This window comes from Vicugna pacos, chromosome 11 (assembly GCF_048564905.1).
Source record: "Vicugna pacos chromosome 11, VicPac4, whole genome shotgun sequence".
NCBI classification, from domain to species: domain Eukaryota; kingdom Metazoa; phylum Chordata; class Mammalia; order Artiodactyla; family Camelidae; genus Vicugna; species Vicugna pacos.
The window spans coordinates 6810601-6835198 of record NC_132997.1 but is presented as its reverse complement, the minus strand read 5'-3'; the positions used below and the strand labels follow the sequence as shown (position 1 = coordinate 6835198).

At 52.0% G+C, this 24598-nt stretch overlaps 1 pseudogene; it reads left to right on the top strand.

Annotated features, from left to right (window-relative positions):
- Positions 1–11693: 11693 nt before the first annotated feature.
- Positions 11694–24598, top strand: part of LOC102529477 (zinc finger protein 532-like) — a 37075-nt pseudogene continuing 24170 nt past the window's right edge.

Genomic DNA, 24598 nt, shown 5'->3' with positions numbered 1-24598 from the left:
CTCTGCCAGGAGAAAGTGGACCCAGTGCTTCAGATCTGAGCCAGGCATGTTCAGCTCTAAGTAAGTGAGCATAATCTTTAGGCAGGGAAATTATGTAAGCTGGTGGGAATCCTCTGGGTACTGGTGCAACCAGGTGCCCAGGATGGAGGTCATGGCCCTGGGGGTAGTCAGGGGGACACCAGAGTCAGAGACCTGGCCTTGCCTAACACAAGGTGCTCCTAGAGCAGCCCTGCAGGGACCTGCGCCAGTTAGCCTTCAGCTAATCTCTGTCTAGAGGGCGGTTCTGCTCCACATCCCATCTCACCTGGCAGTCTGGCCAAATGGCGGGCCTCAACACAGCGAGGGGGCTGCTACAAGCCTTCTGAAGGGACAGCCCTTGATCAGTGGTGTGACCACCTCTCTACCTCTTCAGGGACACCTGTCACACTTTTCTGTCCCTCTCCCTGCCCCTACCTACTGGATGGCACATCTGTGAGGACAGGCAGGCTGTCTGCTCTGGGCACTGCCCTATCGGGAACACAGGAGCTTCTCTATAAGTGTCTGACCTAGGAGGGAACAGACAGGCTGTGTCTGCCACTCAGGCTTCCCGTGGGCCTCCTCCCACCTCAGACTTTACCTCCTGCATCTGCCTGCTGACTAATCCTCCAGGGACTCTGCCTGGGTCTCATACTGCCCCTGCCACTCACCTCCCACAGGGTGGGCTCAGTAGTCCCCTGAGGCTCACTGGGTCCCCTGAGCACCAGCTGGTCCTCAACATTGAGAATCCACCAGATGGTGAGCAGGATGCCTGCCTCTGCCCATTCACAGAGCCTACAGCTTCACACAGTATTTGGGGGAATCCTTCCCTCTTCAATCAAAGAGACTCACTGTTTCAGTTGGTGCAGGAGTCCACTGTCCTCATCACTATAAGGGAGGACACATCCATATCTAGAGGAAACAAGGAAGGCGCCACGTGGACTATCCTGGGAACACTACATTAAGGTGATGTCGAGTGTGACAGTATGACTCCTGGGAGAATGGAAGTCCTGGAAGGCAGGGCTGTTTTCTGCTCTCCACATTAAATGATGGTTGACCCTAGAAAAGCACCTGCCCCTCGGGGCCCTTCCTATATATTTGAGGAATGAATGAGCCCAACTCACCCCATCATACAGATCTGAATTGGCCTGGGACTCCACTTCTCCCTCCCAGGGATCCCTGCTCACACTCTCCTAGGACAGAGACAGCTAATGGAATCACCTATCCCCTTTGAAATGAGAAAACACTTCCAACCAAGGCCAAAGTCCCAGTGACACAGGACGTAGAGGCTTCCTCATGGGCAGGAGGACAATGACCAATTAGCCCAAAACAGCCCCTTCAACTGACCATTCCAGGGGCCAGGTCCCCAGAAAGCACTTTCCATGAAGGACCCACTCTGCTCCCACCCTCTTAGGGCATGATCCTCTCTTGACCCCAATGTGCAGAGGGGCAAACTGAGGCTCAGAGAGGTAGAGTGACAATGCCACACGTGACAGCTAGTAAGTGGCTGAGTCACTAATGTCCATGAGGACAGAGTGCTCACCTTAGGAACAGAAGTTCCAGGACCTGCTGGGTGGTGGTGAAAGCCCTACAGTTGCAGAGGAACGTGCAAGTAGAAGGGGTTGCTGCCCAGGATTCAAGGTTCTCAGCATCACCAGTACAAGGGGTCGTGTGTGATGATTAAATGCGTTAATGTCTCAGATCATTGTATCAGCACTGCAGTGCCAGCACCTCCCTGCATGAACTACCTCATCCCTGTGACTGCTATCACAGCATCCCATTGTAGAGATGAGAACACAGAGGCTGATCCCGGGGTGGGAGGGATCAGAATTGTGAGGCCAACGTGGACACGTGGGGATATAGGAGAAACAGGACAATCTGTAGAAAAATGCAGAAACACACTTGACTGAACATGAACTAAAATTCTGTCAAAGTCTCTGAGATTCTGACTCATATGTGGGCATTGACTTTGCATCTGGCCAAGGCAGGGCCTGGGCTGTGAGGGGAGGTGGGAGAGATGGGGCATCATATTCCTTTGGCAGCAGGTCTCTAAGAGGGAGCCCAGGGGAGGAGCAGAGCAGCTGTGGGACCTAGGGCTTCCTGAGGGTGGAGTCTCATCACTCATACTCACCCTGAGCACGTCCTGGACTGTGTTGTTTTCGTGGGGCACCTGCAGCTCCTGCAGGGAAATGGAGCAGGGGACTCCATGGACGAGGTCTTGTCCCATGTCCTGTGTGGAGTCCTGCAAACACACTGCCCAGCCAACGGGCAGAAACCTCAGAGCCCCGTCTGGCTGTCTTGGCTGGCTTTCAGACCCACAATATATCTCCAGTCCAGACACACACACTCAACCCTCTGCACAAACCTTCATCAGGGACAAAAAAGCTGATGACCTGAGGGCCTTAGATTTCCATTGGCACAGATAAGAGCCCCCTCAGGAGTCCTGTTTCCCCACTGCCAGCCCTGTCCTCAGGTGTGACCATGACAGGAACACCATGTTACCACGTGTTTAATAACCCATTCCTGCCCAAAGGGGACATGTCCCCTTAAGTCCCTCTACCCCGAGATGGAGATGATGGGAAGTGGGCCTGCCCAGGGAGGGCTCCCAGAGGAGACTGGGCCAGGACTGGCCTGCTCCAGGGCACCCTGTGTTACCTTAGGTGACCTCCTCGTAACAGACCAGGGGCATTGGGACTGAGGGTTCACCCAACACCTACAGACTCTCAGAAACCTGTCACTGCAGGGTTTCCTGGAAGAGAAGACCCAGGAGTTCATGAAACAGAAAGAGAACATGTTTCTCTCTGAAATGTCTCCAGCCAAGTGAGCTGGCTCTGGGGCAGTTACTAGAATGTGGGTGCCTGGTAACCACTTTCTATTTCTGTTGGGGTCGTTGTCAAGGAAGTGACATCAGTTCCTTTGGTCCACGTCCTTGAACCCTCTCCTCAGACAACACCCCTACATACAACTCTCTTGGCTTCTGCCTTCTCACCTATTTCTCCATGCAAACCCACATCTTCCACAGTTACAGCAGCCCCGCCCTCTCCACAGCTCCCAGGGAGGTTCTGCGTGCAGCTGTGAGGAGAAGCCCTGGCTTCCAGACTCAAGTCATTGTTCTTACCTGTTCTCAATCCTGGATTTATCCTGGTGTTTCTCCAGGATGGTCTCCCCATCTGCACAGTAGGGATGATTCTAGCTCGTACTTTAGGTATGTCCTCAGGCACATGTGAGATAAGACCTGAAAAGTGTGGGAGTGGTGACACTTGTAGGTGATGCCTTCAACCCCATTTTTCTTTTTTTTTGGTCTTATTACCACCCTCACATCTGTTCATCTCCTGATACCACCCCATAGTCCTTATTTAATATCACTGTCCATGTGTGTCTATGTGTTTGTGTGTGCTTGTGCACACGTGTAAGCCAGTGCTCAGTCTCTGTGTGGCCAGCAGAAAACTGCCCTCACATGGGAGGGCTGGGCAAGAGCTTCCTGTGGTCTGATGGTTTCTAATTTCCAACACAAACCTGAGGAAAGTGGTTCAGTCCTTGGCCAGCAGGTCAGAGCACCATGACTCCAGGCCATAGAGGCAGCAGGGGCTAGAGCTGGGATCACAGACTCACACAGTCAGGTTCCACTGTCCACACTCAGAACCACAGTGTTGAGGGCAGGGAGACTGTCCCCTTCATGGGCACACAGCCTGGCAGAGTAATCTTCTTTGGCTGGACACACAGTGGTGCAGGGACAGATGGGCAGTTGAAGGGTTGTTGTCCCTAGAGAGATTTGACAGTCTCATTTGGTGTTCCCTCTATGTTCCCATCCTCACATGCCTCTCCCAAGTTCCAGCCCCAGTGTAAACAGTCACCTTCCCCAGAAACAAGAGGATTTTTATCCACTGGAGTGAGAAGACCCTCAGCCTCAGTGGGAATTCCCTGGGGATCAGTTTTTCCCAATGATTTCATGAGGAATGTATATCAGATTTGATCTAGTCTCGTAAGTGTGGCCCCAAACTGCCATCTGCAACTCTCTTCCCACCCCTCCCTAATCCTTACAGCAGCTCCATCTCCCCACCTGCTCAAACCAGAACCTGGAGCTCTGTCTGCTCCCTGTTTCTTCCTCACCCCACATGCAGTCAGCTCCTCCCCTGTCCCTGGGTCCCAACTACAAATGCATTCATCACCTCTCTGTATCACCCTCCCCCTCCTGTCCAGGCCACCACTGACACTGTCCTGGATTCATTCTCTTTGCTTCCCTTTCACACTCCCTCTGACCCAAAGGATTGATGTTTAAAATACAAATCTGTTCCTGTCACTATGCTAACACAAAGAAATCTCTCAGAGACACTTAGTGGAAAAGCCCCAATCCTAGCCAAGTCCTCAGAAGCATCCCCAGGAGGTAGCACCTTCATCCTTTGGGTTTACACAGTGCTAAAATGCAGTAATTTCCAGACAGTGTAAACCAATGAAAATTTCATTTCTTTGCCACATAAGAGAAGTTTACAGGCAAGAAAAACTGCTCATGGAAATGGTGTGTCCATGAACAGGGTGATCTGATTCATTAGGGGTTGTGTCTAGCTGGACATATGATTCTGGAGAAGGAGTTATCTGCCAGGTGAGCAAAGGCTCCAGGCAGATGCACGTCCCCTAATCCCTGAATCTGGGAATGTGGGTGTTCAGCTCTGACAGGCTGCAGGCCAGGCTGTACCCAATGTAGGATGGGATGAGATGGGAAGGGCTGAGCCTCTCACATTCATTTCACAGAGTGTCTGGGGTCTCCACTTTGTAGCTCTTACCTCAGTAGGAATGGTGACACTTGGGTATCCCATCACCGAAGTGGAGCAGATGTGAGTCTGGGTTCCGGTGAGACCTGGGACCGCACCTCACTTGTGGACACCTGAATCCCCATCCCTCATGAGGGCAGAAGATATGCCACTGGCACAGAGTGTGGTGTGCAGAGTCAGGGTGGGTAAGCCTCCTGTGATCTCCCTGGTGGCCAAAGGGACAGGGGCTTCACCCCTCAGTCTTGACTCTATTGCTAATCAGTGGCCCTCTGGCTAACTTATGATGCCCACTAAAGACATAATGGTTTACATGTCTCTGGCTGCCCAGGGCCACCTTAGGCCCCTGTGCTGTAGAGACATGTCTGAACAGTAGTGAACTGGCCTCAGCATTTTCCCACCAGGACCCTCCTGGCAAATTCCATCCTGGCCCCTCCACCAACTCCTCGCACATCTTGCTCTCCTCCCCTCAGTGTTTCTGTATGTGCTTCTACCTCCACACTTTACCTTTTGCTGTTTTCTCAGTTTGGGATGTGCACTTTCTTCCTTTAGTCAGGTCATGGGCTCATCTCAGCCCGTGTGGCACCAACTGCAGGGACCTACTGCAGCAGACGGCAGGGGAGGGAAGGCCTCTGAGCAGTGGTGGGAAGGAGAAGGAGCCACTGTGGTGCTCCACATCCTGGTTGTAGAGTCTTTGCAGTGACTGATCAGGGTGTGAAGGCCTGAATTTTGCTCTGGAAAAAGATACCCTGGGGTTTGGCTCCCTGCTACTTGTCCTTCCTGGGGGAATTGGGAGCTCCCTCAGTGCAAAAAGGCCAGAGTCTCAGGGCCCGGGGGCCAGGGAGAGAAAGGAGAAGCCTCCTCAGGCCTTGTATTGGGGAAGCAGGGATCCCAGCATGCAACCTGGGAAGGGCCTGGGCCAGCATTTCGGCTCTGGAGAGATTCATCAGGGCAGAGGTTTTCAAACTTTAGACTCTCAGCAGCAGAACCCTTTCCTTGAACACAAGGGACTTAGAGCACCCAAGTTCAAGCCTGAGGGAAGTGGGGTTGGGCTAGAGCCCTGGAAGCCAGGACCTCCTCTTAAGGACACCCTGGATCCAGACTGGCGGACACACACACCCAGAGGACCACTGCTCTAGGAGGAAGTTGGGACACAGGCTGCCCCTGGAGGCCTGGGACTGAGATGACAACTCAGGGTTTTTCCTTGTAATGGAAACCTCCTTCTTTTTGCTCACCTTTGGTATTTGGTAATGGCCCTCTGCAAACTCTGGCCTGCTTTTTTTGTCCTTCAGAGGAGCCTATGGAAAGGATGGACCTTGCTGGGCTCCATGGGGCCAAGGGAAGCCCTGGATGTCAACATGAGAGCCACAGGTGGGCTTGAGCTGGCCTTTTGTCCTGCCAACTGCACTGTCAGGGAGGCCTGGGTCAAGGGACCAGGTTTCTGAGTTTCTAGATTGTTTTTTGTGGAGGAAGTAACTTCTCATATGGGTAGCATTTCAGATTATCCTGGTTCTAAGAAAACCAAACAGACTGAATTGGGCCCCAGTTTCCTGACCATAGAATGAGGATAAAAAGGCCCCTGCCCTGCAAAAGGGAGGTGCTCCTGTCTAGGGCGGATGCGCTGTGTGTGATTTCCTTCCTCCTCATTGGGCTGTGGGGCGTGGCTCCAACAAGTGGAAGCCTCCTCACCTGGCTGCCAGGCATGCACCCCTGTACTGTGCCACTGGTGTTGGTGAGTCCAAACTCATTCTACTAACCATGTGACAGGCCAAAAAATTCGGAGACAAGGCGTTGTGGCAAGGAGTAGCAACTTTATTCAGAAAGCCGATAGACAGAGAGGAATGGCCGACTAATGTATTTGGAGAACCATCCTGCTCTAGTCAGAATACAGGCTCCTTTTGTATGAGATAAAAAGTGTGGGGGGAAGGGGTGTGGTTGATTTTTGCAAGCTTCTTGCTGCAGGCACTCTTTGTTCTTGCAACTGTCCATGTGGGCCAGGTCCTGATGTCCCTGTAAACTTGCAATAAATCAAAAGTCATTCTCTATTTTGCAACTTGCCATCTCCACTTAACTGCAGAAGTGCTAACATCCTTCAAGGTCAGAGCCCCAAAACAGGTTCTCCTGTATATTGCACACTAAAGGCAACATTGTTTCACAAAAGGTGCAGAGCTGGCAAGACTGAGCCTAGAAAGTAGCGCACACTGGTTGAAACTAAAGGAACAGATCCAATACAGAGTCAAATTTGTTCCCCTCTGTTGCATTGGCAATGCAGTGGAAAGAGTACCTGGGGAGGCGGGGGTGGCCAGGGTGTCAGAGCCTACAAGTGGGTCCTGCCTTGGAGGCTGCCGCAAGGTGGGGTGCCTGGAGGGTACCTTCAGTTTCACTTGCCCAACCCCCAAGGTGGAGAAAACCAAAGGCTAAATGAATAGGAGCCTCAAATAATGGAATGAGGGCTGCAAAAGATTGCTGGCCTGGGAAATTGAAAAGTAAAAACCCATGAGTCTAACCAGAGTGAAAATTAAATAAAAGGTACAGTCATATAAAAGAAGATGAAATCAAAAAACATATGCTGAGGAACAGTATAAATGAGATGGAATAGGCTGAGAAGGAGTAAGGAAATCAAAGTAGAGATGGGCAATTAATGTACAACATAAGACCAAAGGCAGTGACTGAGGAAAATAATAAAAATAATAAAAAATAAAATAATAAAAAATAAGGACTAAATTCATATATATATATATATATATATATATATATATATATATATATATATATATATATATATATATATATATATATATTCTTTTAAAGAAAAAACCAGTTGGTTAAGAGAGGAAAATAGCAGTGGGATTCTCTCAGCTCAGATTCTGGCAGATGCGGGTTCTTTCGAGCCACTGGGTAGAGCCCAGCTTGGAACTGAAGATACAGGGCATAGAGCTTGGCTCTTTCTAAGATGCTGACCCCTCCTTGGAGGAGGTTGATCCCAGTACTGAGGTTGGCTTTCACCTTGTGTTCTCAGGAGCACTGGTCTTCTGTGTGAAACCCTGCAGAGAATCCCCAAGGCTAGGTCTTGCCCTGTCTTGCATGTGGTAACATTTATGCAGGTCTGGGCTGAATTAGCTTAGAAATCCTGGGTTCAGGGCTCTATGCTGGGGAGGAAGGGAGAAAGGCAGTCTTTAATGGTACGCTATCTTGCTGATCTGGGGGTTTGCTTAAAGGTGCGTGATTGGAGAGGGGGTACCTCTTTAGTGCTTGGGCAGTGGTGGTTCTATGTGCAGCAGACAGTGCCCAAGGGAATGTGCCAGGGCAAGAGGCTCCTGGGAATTTCAGGATTCCAACTGGTGCTCCCTCTGTCCAGTTATTGGCTGGGATGAGAAATGAGATGACAGAGAAGGGAGAGGTCTGCTTTACAGGATGACAAAATTTTAAGTGACGATCGTGGTTTCCAGGCGGACCACCAAGTTTTCTTTGCCTTGCCATTTCATCTGCAGGTTTGGTGGCAAGCTACAGGCTTGCAGTAGTGTTCCAGTTAAGATTCCTGATGGGCTCATGTTATCTCTTTGCACTTTCTTTCCCAAGTGGAAAATGGGAATACCATCTCCTAGTAAGATGTAGGTTCTGAGCCCCGTCCTACATATGGTAAATATTGCATAAATATAGCCAGAATTGGTATAACTGAAGGTCTTTTTAGAAAAAAACAAGGACCTGTTTGGCTAAACTGTTCAAAAGAAGGATTTACTGACCCACTTTTAATTTCTGTGACTACATCATTGTGTCGTGAGGAGCATACCAAGAAGATTGAGTCCTGGGTCTGCCAGCAACTCACCAGGTGCCTTGGGCAAGTTACTCCCTCTGAGCCTCAGTTTTCCCCTCTGTGAAATGGATTTACAACATATGACCCACAGATTGCTAATCTCTCTCCTCCAGCCAGGCTATTAGAGTTGGGGTGAACTTCATCTGGTAGAGTTGCTTCCCCAGGAGTCTGGTTTGGGGGAGACAGCTTTTGCAGGCCTAGAGTTTATCAGGGCTTAAGGGACTGGGCTGGCCAAGATCAATAAGTGATTAAGGATTTGATGAGCCTGATAAAGCCCCAATAATAGCCAATGTCCTTGGAAACTGGTAATCCCAACTTCAGTAGCAGACAGGATTCAAAGAGTCTTGCCTGGAGGTAGTGGGGCATAGTGTTCCAGTGATCTCTGGGCCCGCCTCCCAGCTGTAGGAGAAATGGGACCTGTGCAGAGTGCCCCTTCTGGCTAGTCAAGGGCTACCCAGGCCATTCCAGTCTAGCAGGGAAAACTGGCTTGGCTTGGGAGTGTAGGAGGAGGAGCATTCGGAGATGAACATCTTGGGATGGGGAAGGACCGCACACTGTGGGAGATGGAGAAGAAGGTGATACTCAGGCCAAGAGCTTCCAGGGGAAAGCCAACGTGAGTCATAGCCCTCAGGTCACAAACTAGAGGGATCTCATCATCCAAACTAGAAACTGACAGGAGCCTCCTGAAAACTGTGTGTTTGTAAGTTGACTTCTTAATATTTGGAAGGGGGTCTTGAGATTGGTCTCATTGCAAACATGCTACCTCTACCTAGCATAATGTCAAGAAAAACTTCTAATTGGGTTAGAATTTTCACATGCCTACTTTACTAACATACTGCAGGTGTCCAAACAAGTATGTTTGTGGAATCCCTGACCCTGTGGCTCTTGATCTCAAGTTTGAGCCCCTAGAGGGTGAATATACTACCATGCTTCTGAGGTGGAGACAGTCCCCATAGGAACCAAACTGTTATATAATAAAACCCATCCTTTATTTATTTCTCCTCTGTCTATAACTGTTCAGCTAGTGCACGGTTGAACTTTCAGGGAATGAGAATTGAGACATGGAGAGTTTGTAGAGCCTGAGTGGGGCATGTTTTACAATTCATGGTCAAGATAGGTTTCTTGAGGAAGTGCCTTTGTGTGAGCACCACACCCAGCTGGACAGCTCGGCCTCCTGCATGCATGGTCAGTTTTCACTTTCTGCTCATTGGCCCCTCATTCTGGAAGTCACCTTGCCAGCCCATGTGGCTCCCTGCTGTTTCTCCAAGCCAGCTTCTCCTCTCCCCTAGGCTGCCCCTGCCCAACTGAGTCAGTGCCATCAGCCACTGCAAGAGCTGCCTCACTGCTCTCCAAGCCCGCACTGGCCCCCTCTGCACAGCCTCCTCCCCTATCTTTCCAAAGTAAAATGTGCCAGTGTCTTCTGTGGCAGGCAGCTTGGGACACACACACGCACATGCTCACGCACACTAAATTCTTTTTCTTCTTGCTTTGGCTGGCTAACCAGCATTCAATGCCTGAAAGCCTCCCTTCCTCCTCCCTTGGTAACCCTCACTCAGCCTTTAGAACTTTCACCTCTTCCAGGGAGTCATACCCTGGCTCTTGCTCCCAGGCTGGGTCACAGCTCAGGATGTGCCTGTGCATACATGGCATTTGGGGTCCTTGCCGTATCTTTTAATAATCTGTGTAACTATCTGCCTCTCCTCTGGGTGAGGAGTTCCAGGAAAGCATCTCTGAATCTGTCATGCCCAGCACCTGATCCTGATCAAAGTAGAGGCCTTGGGGCCAGGCCAATGACAGGGATAATGGGTACTCCTGGGCTCCCAGGATTAGACCCTGATTGGAGGCTCTGTCAGTTGCTTCTAGATCAAACTTCCATGGAATCCTGGTCTGGGAAGGTCTCAGCTGTCTCCCCAAAATCTTGGGTGTGCCTTGTGGAGCCCAGTCTGTCTGAAACTTGGTGGGGGATGGGGCAATGGGGAATGGTGGCTACCCTTCAGTCTTGCCACCTCCTCCCAGGCTGGAGCCCAAATATCTTAACCCTACATCTGGTGGTGATGGCTTGCCAGAAACATTCACCTAGTGGTGGAGAGCGCCCCGCTTTCCCCTGGCTACTAAAAAGGAACTCTCAACTCTGGCTCACATGTAAAAGGCTCTGCGCAGGGTCAGAGTGTGAACAGGCCAGCCTCTTGGAAAGCTCCTCACCTCCAGGCACTGAGGTGAGGGATGTACCGGTTTCTGGCCGTGAATTGGTCTTCAGAGTCCAAGCGTCCTGCCTGACTCGCTGCTGAGCCCTGAGTTGTTGGGTAGGGGATGGGTGCACACCGAGGTCCCTGCGGCCATCTAGGGTCCAGCCCACCGCCACAGCTTTACTCCAGATGTTTCGCCATAGTGGCTCCCTTTGCATCCTGGTGCCTGGCTCAGTGTCCCTCTTCGTCTTTCTCCTGGCTGTCCTTGGCCCGGCTCCGCAAGGGATTCTCTGCCCAGGGTGGGGGTCATGGGGTAAGGCACTCAGCAGCTGATGTTGACAATCGCCAGGGGGCTCCTGGAACCCCCAAGAGCCGTCTGAGTCCTACCCTTCTTCAGATTCATGTCTCTAGTGAACGGGGAGCATGAGGCCCATGGCTGCCAAGTCTGCATGCCGCAGCCCCTGCGGTTCCCCACTGCCCTGCTGGCCTCAGATCGTCCCCCATTTGGGAGCGAGGAGGCACACTCTCCAAGCTGCCAGCGGGAGAGCATTGCAGGGCAAGCCTGAGACTCCAGTCACCTGGTCAAGAGGAGGGCGGAGGGGAGGGAGGCGGGCAGGGAGGTGGAGTGGAGCCGAGGGGGAGGGACGGGGGCATCCTCCACAGTTCGCTCCTCATGGGGACCCAGATACTGCCAGCTGCAAACTGCTGCAGGGGTCCGGCTGCTGCTGCCACTGCCTCCACCGCCTCTGAATCCTCAGGAGCCACAGAAAGTGCCACCGCCGCCACTGCCGGACTCCCCAGCTGCGCCAGCCTGGGCTCAGGCTGTCACGCCACCGCAGCCACTTCTGCAGTAGGAGCCGGAGCCTGATCGCACTGTGCTGGGGTGGGCAGGGGCTGGAGTGGCGCAGGTGCTGGCAAGCTGGGGAAGATGCACGGGTAGGATCTCCTCTCCCTGGGAGCAGTCTGGGACTGCACCCGGACAGGTGCCTCTCTGCTCAGTGCTGCCCTAGGCCTCTCCCTGGCCTGGGCTAAGCCACAAGCCCAGGAATCATGGAAATACTGACTCTGATGTCTTTGCTGGACATGCCAATGCTTGTCGGTGCAGGTCAACGCTATCATCCACCTCGGTGAGTGCAGTGGGAGGCAGGACTGAGGATGAGCGGGGGGCCCCAGTGGCGCGATGGGCAAGAGGCAACCAACCTTGGGCTTAGGGGCTTGGTGGGTGGTGCTCCCAAGAAGGGCCAGGCTGTGCTGCCCCATGGGGGAGATGTGCATGGGCAGCAACTTGCTCCCGAGGCTCCCGCTGCTCCCCGAGTTTCCAATACCCCTGTGGGGCCTTGTGGCCTCTGGACATTTAGGGCCCCAGCTGTGGGGAACCCAGGGCTAGAGGCACATCTAGAACCTGGCTGGGCCTCAGACAGGGTAGCACTAGCCTTTACTCTCAGCTCAGAGCAGCGGGAGCCAGGGGGCAGACAGGGTCCTAGTCTCACCAAGTTGTCAGGGCAGGATCAGAGAGTCCCAACCTGAACTATGGGGGAATGTGGATGGGTGGGTGTTGTCAGTGTGTGTCGCTGTGTACGTGCCTGTCACCATGTTGATGTCACTGTAAGAGAGCATTGGGGTGTGTGGGGCCATCCTAGCTTGTGTTGGTGCGTGCATGAGTGTCTCTCAGCCTGTTAGAGTAGACAGAGTGTCTGCCTGTTTCCCTGGATATCTGTGTATCTCTCAGTATATGTGTGGGGCTTTGTGTGTATCTGATTGTGGCGATGCAAGCCCAACCCTGGACAGTCCCAGAATTTCCCGTGGCCCAAGTGTTGCGAGCTGGCAGATGGTCTGGGGGGTGAGAGCCAGGGGAGAAGCCTGGGCAGTGGTGTGTTGGGGGAGGGTGTGTGTTCAAGATGAGCAGTATGAGCCCAATGGAGGGAGAACCAGGAGAGGAAAGAAGGGGAGATAGAAAAGAGGAGGAAGGGGCCTGTGGATGGGGAGTGTGTGGGAGCTGGTAGCAGCATGGGGAAATCCCAGATAGTTGGGCAGGTTTTGGGGGACTGACAGGGGTTGCTTTGGGGGAGCTCCTTGGCAGTAGCCTTTATGAAAGTTGGGAAAGACCAGGGAGCCCAGACAAACTGGGCTTTGGGAGGCGTGAGAAGACAGGAATGATGGGACGGCCAGGCAGGGGTGTGAGGGGGGTGAGGGACTAGGCCTGGGCTTGGTGCGCTGCAATCCCCAGGCAGAGACCTGGCCAGGCCTGCTTCCCAGTGGTGGGTGGTGGTGTCAGTGGGGCTTGTGTCCTGAGGTCAGCGTTGCAGCTCTGGGTATAGCATGGAAGGGGACCTCCCTCCTCCTGCCCAGCTCCCAGCTCGGGGAATCATTGGGCCCAGCCCTGGGACAGTGATGACCCTCAGGGCCTGGAGAGGAGGGAGGACTCCAGAGTTGTCCAGACTGCAGAGCCAGGTTTTGGTGAGTCTGACTGCTCTCAGGTGCATGTGCACAGTTGACCAATGCAAGAATGCAAAGGCCCAGCTGGAGACCACCCTGGAGGAGCTGTTCATGGTTTAAGAATGGCCCCATCTGGACTCCTCAGCTTTGTTGTGTCAGAAGGCAAGGAGTCTGGGAACATTCTTCAAGTCCCCCTTCTGAAGACCCCCCCAATGTACTTGGAAGCAGAAAAAGTGGGGAGGGTTGGAGAACAGGAGGCAGAGCCCAGGCAGCCAGACTGGCACTGAGCTGCCTGTCATCAGTCATCAAAAGCCCCTGCATAACAAAGCCCCCTGGCACGGGAAAGCCACTGCAGACCTGCTTGCTCTGCTCTAGGCCAGCAGGACAGAAGGAAGTCATTAATCGATTTTTGGGATTTGGCCCAGGGCCATTGTCCTGTGGGGAAATTTTCTGGCTCCTGGGATGGCAGTCCTGTGACCATATCAGGGCCTTTAGGTGCTGCCTGAGGTCATGCCAGCTTGACTCCATTCGGTGTGGCATGGCTCATACATGAAGTGGCTTGGTTTTGAGAGACTTGTGTGACCTGGTGGCAGCATGTGCCATGTGCATGTGTGACTCATGTCAAGTGTGTTGGCCTATGGAGGCAGGTGTATTTCTGTGCTGGTGGACCAAGGAGAACCTTAAACTATCCTATCCACCTGAAACTCCAGCCCAGAACTCCCACCACCTGGCAACCTGCAGTCCTGCCTGCACCATGACCTGAAGGCCAAGAGTTGGGGTGGGGTGGGGAAGGTGAGGCCTTCTCTAGGCCTGGTCTTGACCCTCCTGTCCTCCAGGTGCCATCTTCCAGGAGAATGTGGCCAAGGATGACAGGGCATTTCCAGCTGGCCGCACCAGACCTGAGCCTGAGCGATGACATCCTGCAGAGCTAGATCACCTACTCCATCAAGCTCATCGAGGTCAACAATCCTTGTCAGGCCCTGCAGGAAGGTGAGTGAATGGCCGCTGTGCCCAGGGCTAACAGGGATGGGGCCTGCCAGGTGGCACAGCACTGGGGACCAGTGTGGTTGTTACCAGCTGGGCTGCGCAGGGCCCGCTGTGCCCCTGGGCAGTCCCGGTGCTATGCAAGGTACACGCTCCCTCCCTGGCCCCGCAAAGCCATGGCACAGGGAGTGCTCTGCACTGTGGGGCTGGAGTGGAGAGCTTGTGAGCAGGTGGGCTGGGCTCCTTGCAGACTACCTTGAAGGCTTATGAGGCTCATTTCCAGCTCTGAGGGCCAGTGTGTGCTCCCAACGCTGGTGGCACAGGTGTGAGTGGCTCAGGGACTTCTTTGTTGTTTTGAGTGTTTCTGGGTGGGTGTAACTGTGCGCCATGTATCTGGGGTGGTGCCCCTCCCCTGACCTGGATGGGCTGGTGTCTTCTTCACTGCCTATGAAGGAGCCTCTGGCACCCAGTCCTGTGATCTCCCCTCTCAGGAGCACAACCCTGGAGACAGCATTTCATGGCCCCTCTGTGCCTTGGCCTGCCTTGTATGCCCTTCTCCTCCAGGTTTGGAGGATTTGTGCTCTCTTGCCATCCCTGCCTGGGCCAGAGGTGGGCGCTGTTTGACCAGGAAAGGAATGGAGTTGGGCCAGGGCAGGCTGGGGGTAAGAGCAGGGAAGCAGGTTGATATTGATCACATGACTCACAGGGAGGCTGCCTTGAGTCACCTGTGTGGTCCGGGGCTCTGGGAACCTGTAGCCCTTTGCTGCATGGAACTGCAGCCTGCTGCAGCCTCACAGCTGTGAGTGCGCATCGGGGCCAGAATCCAGCCAGCCTGGCCCAGCCCCCACGCCGCTGGCTGTAGAGCCTATAACTTGCTCTATTTGATGGGAAGGGGTCCGGCAGAGCTGGTTTCAAATCCCAGCTCTGTGACTGATCTGCTGTGTGATCTTTAAAGGTCACCTGCCCTGTCTAAGCCTCAGTTTCAGTGTCTGTGAAGTGGGGCTACCTCAGTGTTGTGGTGGTGGATCTAGAGAGGTGATGTACACACAGCAGGCAGGAGGCTGTTGGCAAGCAGCTGTCCACTGGGGCGCCCAGTAGCGGCGTGCTGAGCCCCATGGTGGGGTTAAGGGTTTGGGTGGTGGCACATTGTACCTTAAGTGGGCCTTGGTTCTCTGTGTCCTGGCTACCATTTGCTCTGTTCTCCTATTCCCTGGACAAGTGTGCATGACAACCCTTGGTCTCTGGGCCCTACCTGGGTCTACCAACCCCCAGGTCAGGGCAGAGACATGGACTCCGCTGGCTGGACACCATCCTCCCCAGGCCCTTGGCTAGAGCTCTTGGCTCAGTCTGTCCATGTGCCGGCCCTGACATGGCATGAGCCCCTGCAGGCTGAGACCTGGCCTGGCCTGGCAGGCTGTCTCTGTGCTCTCTCCTCCCCACACAGCCTTTCTTCTTGGTGCAAAGGCAGAGGCATTAGGTCTTGCCTTAGCTCTGCTCCTGGACTGGGGCTGGGGCCTTCTTTCCATCTTTTTGTCTCAGTATCCAGAGGCCTGGGAGAAAGGGAGGGGCCACACTCTGGAACCTAGTCTGAGCTCCAGGCCCAAAGCTCTGAGACCTGAACTTGGCACTGGGCTGGGCTCCTGGGGCTTGTCACAGAGGTGCCCTTCTTGCAAGACTGGTGCCAGGTGCTGAGGGGCCTTTACTTGGCTCAGCCCTGGGGTCCTGGCTGCCTTCCCTGTCATGGCTGCAGACATCAGGTGCTGCTCCCCGTCAGTCCTGGGTGGTTCCAGGGCCCCTGCCCTCACTCACCTCTCCCTCCATCCTTGGCTCTTACTGAGAGGTTGGCCCCCCAGGGCCTCAGGGCCCACACATATGGGATGAGATCCCTGCTGCTCCGAGGGCCATTACACTAGGATACACTGACCTGAGTCTCTCTCCACCCCACACCTGTTTAAATGTTTAGACAGCCACTGTGCCCCACAGACTTTTTCAGGCTTCACATCCTGCAGCCTGAATAGTTCTCACTTGGTTCTGTTGGACCTATTCATTCTGTCCTTGACCCACTTAACACACAGCATCCCTGATGTCTCTTGACAAGGGACTTAATTTGTTGACTTCAGCTTTCCTGCCTACAAAATGGGAACAGTAGTACCTCCCTTAGCAGGTTATCTCCAGGACCAAGTGAGGTAATGTCAGTGGAGAACTAAGCTGGTGCCTGGCACTAAAGAGTTGCTCAGGAAACAGGAGCCACAGTTACTGTCATCAGGATGTCTGACCAGTAAAGAGGGGGAGGCATGATCTCTGCTTGCCCTGGATGCTCTGCTGACACTAATGAAGCCCTAGTTAGTACTCCTGCTATGGGTTTGGGTGAGGCTCAGGTCCTCAAGCCCAGGGCTTTTGCCCAAGGGTGATGCATCAGAGAACCCCTATTGGATCCTGTGCAGGTGACTGATTCCAGTGTGTGACTTCACACCTGCTCATTTATAGTCCAGCCTGCTCAGAGCTTGTGAGTCTCAGTCATGCCTTCCAGAGGGTTGCCTCTCCTTCCCAGCCCTGAGCCAGCCCGCAGGGTGTCTGCATCTCTCTTACCCACCTCCAAAATGCTCAGTAGGCCAGGCCCAGCCTGATCCCACTGCTCATGTCCCCAGCTTACTCCGTGTCTCCACATGGGGTCACTGGCCAGTACACAGGCGACACGGGATCTTATTTGGGGGGAATCACTGATGTACCACTAACGGCTGCATTTTTGCCCCAGACTCCATCCTGTGTTCTGCTTCTACCCATGTACACTCTTTATATATGAACTTTACAGAATCACAGCACAAGGGGTCTTCTAGGGCCTGGACCCCAGACTTTCCATTTCTCCTTCCTTCACTGTAGAAGCCTTATGGACAGTCACTGGGTGGCCCTGGGAGCCAGCCCAGGAACCTCACTGAGGGGAGAAATGCGGTGTACTTAGCAGCTGTGGTCTAGTACAGGCTCCTGGTGATGGCCTGTTAAAAAGCGGAGGCATCTCTCAATACCCAGAACCTGTGGGCCCCTGTGCCCAGGTCTGTGTGAACATCATATCAGACAGCCCTGGGGAGCATGGAGGATTATACAGAGAGCAGAGGGAAGCAGTGGTTGCTTCAGAAATGTGAAGGAACCTGGGAAGCTAAGCAGGGTCTGGCCTGCTTAGTACTTGGATGGGGTAAACGTGTAGGATTGGTAGCCGAGCCAGCATTCTCCCTGTTCCTTGCCTGCCCTGCCACTATGCACATGACCCTCACCTTATCTCAGGCCTTTGTCCAGTTCTCACCACCTCCACCGCCATGTCCCCAGCCTCAGCCTGGATCCCTGTGGTCACTTATTGTTCCCCGCCTCTGCTCTCCCTCCCAGGCCTCTGTCCATGCAGCAGCAAGAGTTACCTGAAAAGTTAATTCAGGCACCTCCCTCTCCTATTGAAACCCTTCAGTGGCTCTTTGCAGTACTGAGAATAAAATCTAGACCCCTTGTCAGGGCCTGAAAGCCCCCATGTACCCCCAAAAGGGCTGAGCTCCCCTGCTTCACTGCCGCCACTCCTCTTGACATCTTGGCTTCAGCAATCTTGACTTTATTCCTATATCACCAATAAGTGAAGCAGGCTCCCACTGTGGCGCCTTTGGACACACTATCCACACCTACCTGGAAGGCTCTTCACATGACAGGCTCCTCCTCAGGCTCAGCTCTTCCTCAGATCTCACCTCCTCAGAGAGGCTCCTCTTCGCTCCAAGAAGGGCCCCTCTCATTCCCTGACAAAGCCTTCTTTTCCTTCTTTGCCAGCTTTCTCATCGGCAATTATGTTATTAGTTTATTTGTGAGGAGCATAAGGTCTGTGAGGGCAGGGACTCGTCTGTCTCATTCACTGCTCAGTTCCTAGAGCCAAGCCTGGTGTGCTGTTGGTCATGGGTGGTCAGTAAAAGCCCCTGGATGGATAATAGGACAGATGGACACATGGGACCTCTGTTCTCTGAGACCCCCTCAAGCTTGGGGTCATGCTCAGGACCACTCGTGGTCCCACGGCATGTGGGACTTGTTGCATTTATAGCAGCCCCATCCTGCCACCTCATGCTGGCCTTTCCATCATGGTCAGCTTCTGGATTTGAAGGTTTCTACTGGCAAGAAATAATAGGAGGTGGTAGCACAGCCTCTTCCTGGCAGCACCCACTTCCATGGGGGATGCTAAGGCCCAGCACAAAGGCTACAGTCACATTGAGGTGGTTTCCCATGCTCACCGTCTGGAGTGGGGAATAGTTTTGGGGGACTCATTTCTTGAAGGTGTTTCCCCACCTGAGCTGTTCTGTCAGGGGCTCAGGGCCACTGGCTTGTCCATCCCCTCTGAGATGTGCCTGTGGTGATGGGAGTGGGTGGTGAGGGAAGGGGGGTTCACCGGGGGAAGTAGATGCTCACCCTGGGCTCCAGGTGCTGGACTTGGGGTCTGTGTGGCTGTGTGGGTATCAGGTATAAGCTGGAATCTGGGTTCTTCCAGATCCATTTTTTTTAAATTGAGGTATAGTTGATTTATAATGTTATAAAGTTCTGTTGGTTTATTTTGTACAGTGATGGAGTTATGCACGTACAGATTTTTTTTCATTGTAGGCTTTTACAAGTTTGTGAGTATGGCTCCCTGTGCTCTACAGCAGGGCCTTGTTGTTTGTCTGTTCTGTATGTAGTAGTTTTTATCTGCTCATCCCACACTCCAAAGTTATCCCTTCCCTCTGCTTTCCCCCTGGTAACCCTAAGTTCTATATTCTGTGTTTGTGAGTCTCTTTCTGTTTTGTAAACATGTTCATTTGTGTCTGGGTTTCCACTGTTGTCTCCCACCTGGGAATGCTCTGGTGGGCTCAGGAGCCTGCTGACTCTGGCCTCAGTCTCCACATGTGTGAAATGGGGATGATGACTTGGGGAAGCAGAGAGAAGAGCAACTGGAGGTGTGGGGCTGGTGAGCGTGGCTGCTTGAGCTGCCAGACCCCTCGCCCCACACCCCTGCACAGTGGGTAAGCAGTGCCCATTTGCAAGAATATATCTGCTAACTCTGCCACGTCAGCCTCTGAGGAAGCAGGAATTAGAACCCTCCAGGTGAGCCAGGGCTGAAGGGGCTTAGAAGCTCTGTAGTTAATGATGGAATCCTCATCAGGAGCACCCCGGGGAGCACAGCTCAGGGGTCCGGCTGTGTCAGGCTGCTTAGCTCCTGGAACTTCATTCAAGGGAGGACAGCAGGTCTGTGATGAGTATCAGCACCCACTGATCAGTGCTGGTGAGTGCTCCAGGGGAGCTCCTAGATGGCGGGGTGCAGCTGGACAGGGACTATGTGTCAGCTCTGCTCCAGCCTTGCCTCTGGGACATTTTTCAGGAAGCCCTCCCTGGCTGCTCTGTTACCTGAGAGGGCTGGGGCTTTCTCATCGCAGCCATGCCATCTCGCCCATCTCCCCACATGTCTTAGGGGCCACCTGTGTGGTCTGGGAGCACAGGCACCATTTTTTCTGTGTATCAGGACACCCAGCAATGCAGGGCCAGAGCAAGTGTTTGTTGAGTGGCTGTGTGACGGTACCTATGGCGTGTACAGGTGTGGGCCTGCAAACACAAAGGAGTGCTTGCCTGTGTGTCCTAGTGAACTCCCAGGTATAACACCTGCAGATGGGCTGAGACCCTGGTGGTGGGAGGGTCCAAGGATTATCTGCTTAGAGAGCTCATTCCTGTCAGGACCTCACTTCCATGAAAAGGAGGCTGAGCTATGTGCCCTCAGTGATGTGGAGAGTTTCTGCCTCAGATGTCTGAGAGGTAGCTGTTGCCCACCTGTGTGCTTGTGGAACTGCTAAGTTGGACCATCTGAGAATACCACCCCCTAGCCTCACACCAGGGAATCCTGCCGAGGGTCTGAAGTCACTCTCTGTGTTAGTTATATTAGTCATATGGGTGTCAGGAACACCTGTGCCAGCCTAAGCAAATAGGGATGTTTATCAGGCCATATAGTGGAAAAGGCCTCAGGTTGTGTAACTTCAGGCATGGCTGGATCCAGGTGCCCAAATGGTATCCTTGGAACATCGCCTCCTTTTCCACACCCTGTCACTCCCTTCCTGGGATTGGGCCTTCCCTCCCAGGCAGCCTTATCCATTCAGAGCCCCCAGGCTGTTGCAGGCTCATGTCTAATCAGCCCAGTCCCCTTGTGCTTCCCCACAGGAAAGAGGGAGACTGTTTAACAAGGGCCTCCCAAGGGCCCCAGGATCGCTGCTTATGGGCCCGGCATGGAGACAGTCTCCTCTGGATCAGTCCTGGTGCCAGAGAAGTGGGATGCCCTGGTTCCACCCCAGCCCCTGGGATGAGTGAAAGAGGCAGAGTGGACATGGGTGGTGTCACCTGAAGAAGAGAAAGAAGGCTGGATCCACACAACACCAGCGTGCCCTCCGCCTTCTGTTTGCTGCCCCCAGGAAGTGAGAGTGGCCATGCAGCATGGGGCTTCTCTGCCCATCCCCAAGGTGCTCTGGGGATCGGGGTTGGGCTGGAAGCCGTGGAGCCACACCTGGTGATCAGGCCTTTCTGCACAGGTGGATTCCAGGAGACCTCAGACTTTGAGGATTTGAAAGCTCTCTTGGGCGGGCTGTGTTAGGAGAGAAGGAGCCAGGCTTTGAGCTCTGTGCTGTGCCCATGGGGTCAGGAAGGAAACCAGATGAGGCTGGGCAGTGTGGGAAGGCTTTCTGGGGGAGGAACACTTGTGCTGGCCCAAAAGTCAGGAGGCATTGAGTAAAGGAAGTGAGTGTTTCAGGCATGTAGGATAGAGTGGGCTGAGGTGTTGGTGGTGTTTTGGCCAGTGAGGGAAGAATTGGGACCAGCCTGGCGGGGCATAGGCTCAGGGGGTGAGAAGGGAGAGGACCCTGGGTCTGAACCCCTCCCCACCAGGTGTCCTGAGGGTCCCTGTGGATGTGGTGTGACTGGGACCTCCCTTCACACCCTTAGGTCCTGAAGGGAGGAAGACCTGATGGCCAGAAGGTGGGGCGTACTGCTCTGTGGCCTCCTGCAGGTCCTGGGGTGTCTGCGGTCCTTCCCCTCACCGTGTGTGATGTCAACGTCCTGTTTCCAGGGAGGGGTAGGGCAGCGGGTCTTGGCATTACACACCGTGCCCCCACTTTAGATGTAGTTACAACTCATAACCTTGGCCCCTGACTCAGCCTCTTCCACCTGGGAGGGTGTTTCCTATCCCCATACCCTGTTGTGGGCAGGGCTGTCTGCTGCCTTGGGGATGGTTCACTTGTGGTCACCCCTGAGAGCTCACCTAGGTTCCAAAGGAGGGGAAGAAATCCCAGGTTGGCAGCAGGAGACCAGGCTTTGCCCCATACCCCAGGCCAGCTCTGCTCATCCTTCTGTCTGGTGGGGACTCTGCCCCAGGCTACCGTGGACCCTGGGAGGCTGGACTGACTATGGCAGAAGTAGGAGTGCAGGAGGGAGCTGCCTTACTGACAAGGGCTGCCACATCCTCCTGGGCAGGTCTGTCTTGCTCTGAATAATTGAATAGAAATCCTCCACACCATGAGGCAGAGCTCTCAGGCCCTGCCTAATCTCATTAAGAAGTCCCCTGACAGTCTCTTTAGGTGGCTAGATGCTCGGAGATGTTTATCTCTGCCACAGGGTGGTTAGGCCCCAAGAGTGTGGATGTTGGATCAGGCCCCTGCCCTACTGCCCTCCAAACACAGGCTGAGGCAGAAATGATGCTTCACAGCTCTGCCAGGCACCAATTGTTTTTAATCAATTATGGTTTGCTGGGCTTAATTACTTTAAAATTGTTAATTTCAGCTGGAGAAAGCAGGCAGCAGACGAGGAGGAAATGGGACCCTCCTTAGGGCTGTGAGGCTGGGGAGAGTTGATGGGATGGTTTCCAGCTGGGCCAAGACCACTCTCTGGAAGAGTTCTGGCAGGCTGCCCATCCAGCCTGCCGGGTGTGGCAGGGACAGACCAGTGGGCTAAGAGTATGATCTGTGCTACAGGAGAACGTAGCCAGCCCAGGGGCCCTAGGAGCACAGATGGGGTGCCTAATGTAGTTTGAGAGCAACCATGGGAGGCATTCTGGAAGAAGTGACTCCTGAGCTGAATCTTGAGGTGGTTATTCAGAGGCTTGATCAGACTAACATTCAAGATGTTTGATGAGACCCTAGGTATTGATGTGCTGTTTCATCCAATGACACAAAGTCAAGTTGTCTGTCTATTTTTGACGTGTTAGCAGCAATGATGTTCAATGATTACATTGGTTAATCCATTTGGGGGTGAAGAAGTATGATATTTTAATTACATCATTTCTTTTTAACTTATCAGCTGGTTTAATTTTGTAAAGAGACACTTCCCTTCATCTACTGCTGGACCACCCATTTAAACAGTTCATAGAGGAAAGTCACGTTAGATGCTTCTTTCTTTTCATTCACTTATCCATTATCAAGACAATGAATTGCTGCCCTGTCATCCTGCAAAGATGATAAATTAATTTTAAAAACCAAAATGAAATCAAGGATTAAAACATATTTGATGGATTACAATGCACTGCAGTTATTGTATTTGCTGATGTTCAAGCTGTCTCATCTTGTCACCAGTTGGAGCCCCTTCAGGTTAGCTCTTAAGTCCTTTTGATGTGACCCTAGTAGCCTGAAAGCTTCCTTGACATCTGGTTTGGCAAGATGTTTCAAGCTCATCTTGTATGTTTCCTGCCCAGGACTACAATCAGTCATTTCTCCAAGAAACCTTAGTTTCTTTTAGTGGGAGATAATATTGAATACTGAATATTCGACATTGGTATCCCCCTGCTTCCGGCTTGATCACTGTGTCAAGGTCATTTCAGTGGGAAGTGCTAGGTATTACATACATGAGAAAATTCTCTGTCGTTTATACAGATACACCCAATTCAAATTGAGAACTGTGAGATTTTTACTTAACCTCTTCTGTGACATCTGTATCTCCTTTCTTCCTCACTGGTAAATCTGATTCTCAAAGGCACAGGGAATAATTGAATTAGAGTATCTAACAAGTCATTTGTCTCACCTCAATAGATGCACACCCAAGTTCAGATGAACAATTTCCACAATACCATATAAGAGCTCAATGAGAGAAATTGAAGTCAACAGGAATAATTGGGAAGATATTCCATCCACATGGATTGAAGGAGTTAATATTGTTAAAATGTCCATATACCCAAAGCAATCTACAGACTTAGTGCAATCTTTAATATAATCCAATGGCATTCTTCACAGAAATAGTACAAACAATCCCCAAAATTGTATAGAAGCACAAAAGACACCCAATAGCAAAAGCAATCTTGAGAAAGAAGAACAAAGCTGGAGACATCACATTCCCTCATGTCAAATTATATTACAAAGTGGCAGTGATCAAAAACAGTATGATATTGGCATAGACACAAACCCACAAATGAATGGAACTGAATACAGAGCTCAGGAATAAACCTATGCATATATTGTCAGTTACTTCAGTCAATTTACAACAAATGGGTAAGAATACATAATGGTTAAAGGACAATCTCTTCAGTAAATGCTGATGGGAATGCTGGACAGCCACAAGCAAAATAAGGAAACTGAACCACCACCTCACACCATCCACAAAAATTAACTTAAAATGGATTAAAGCCTTGAATGTAAGATCTGAAACTGTAAAGCTTCTAGGGAAAAAGGGGGGGGGAGGAGTCAGCTTCTTCATGTCAGCCTTGGTGATAATTTTTTTTGGATCTGCCTACGGAGCAAAGGAAACAAAAGCAGAAATAAACAAGTGGGACTACATGACTAAAAAGCTTCTGCACAGCAAAGGAAACCATCAACAAATTTAAGAAGCTCCCTCTGAATGGGAGAAATTATCTGAAAATCATAGCTGACATGCGGGTAATAGCCAAACCATATGAGAAATCATACAAATCAATAGGAAACAAAAAATAAGCAGTATGTTTATAAAATGGGTAGAAGATCTAAATAAATATTTTAAGGAAGATGTACAGATGGCCTATAAGTACAAGAAAAGAAGCTCAACATCACTAATCATTAAGGAAATGCTAATGAAAACCACAATGAGACATCACCTCACACTGAATACAATGGTTAATATCTCACACACACACACAGACAAAAATCCCAAGACATTACAAATATTGGAGAGGATGTTGAGAATAGGGAACCCTTGTGAACTGTTGATGGGAATGTAAATTGGTGTAGTCAGTATGGAGTACAGAATGGAGTTTTCTCAAAAAATTAAAAACAGTACTACCATACAACACTACTATCCACTTCTGGTTGTTATCCAAAGAAAAGGAAAACACTAACTTTAAAAAAAGAAAAATTGAAGTACAGTCAGTTACAATGTGTCAGTTGTTGGTGTACTGTTCAATGTCACAGTCA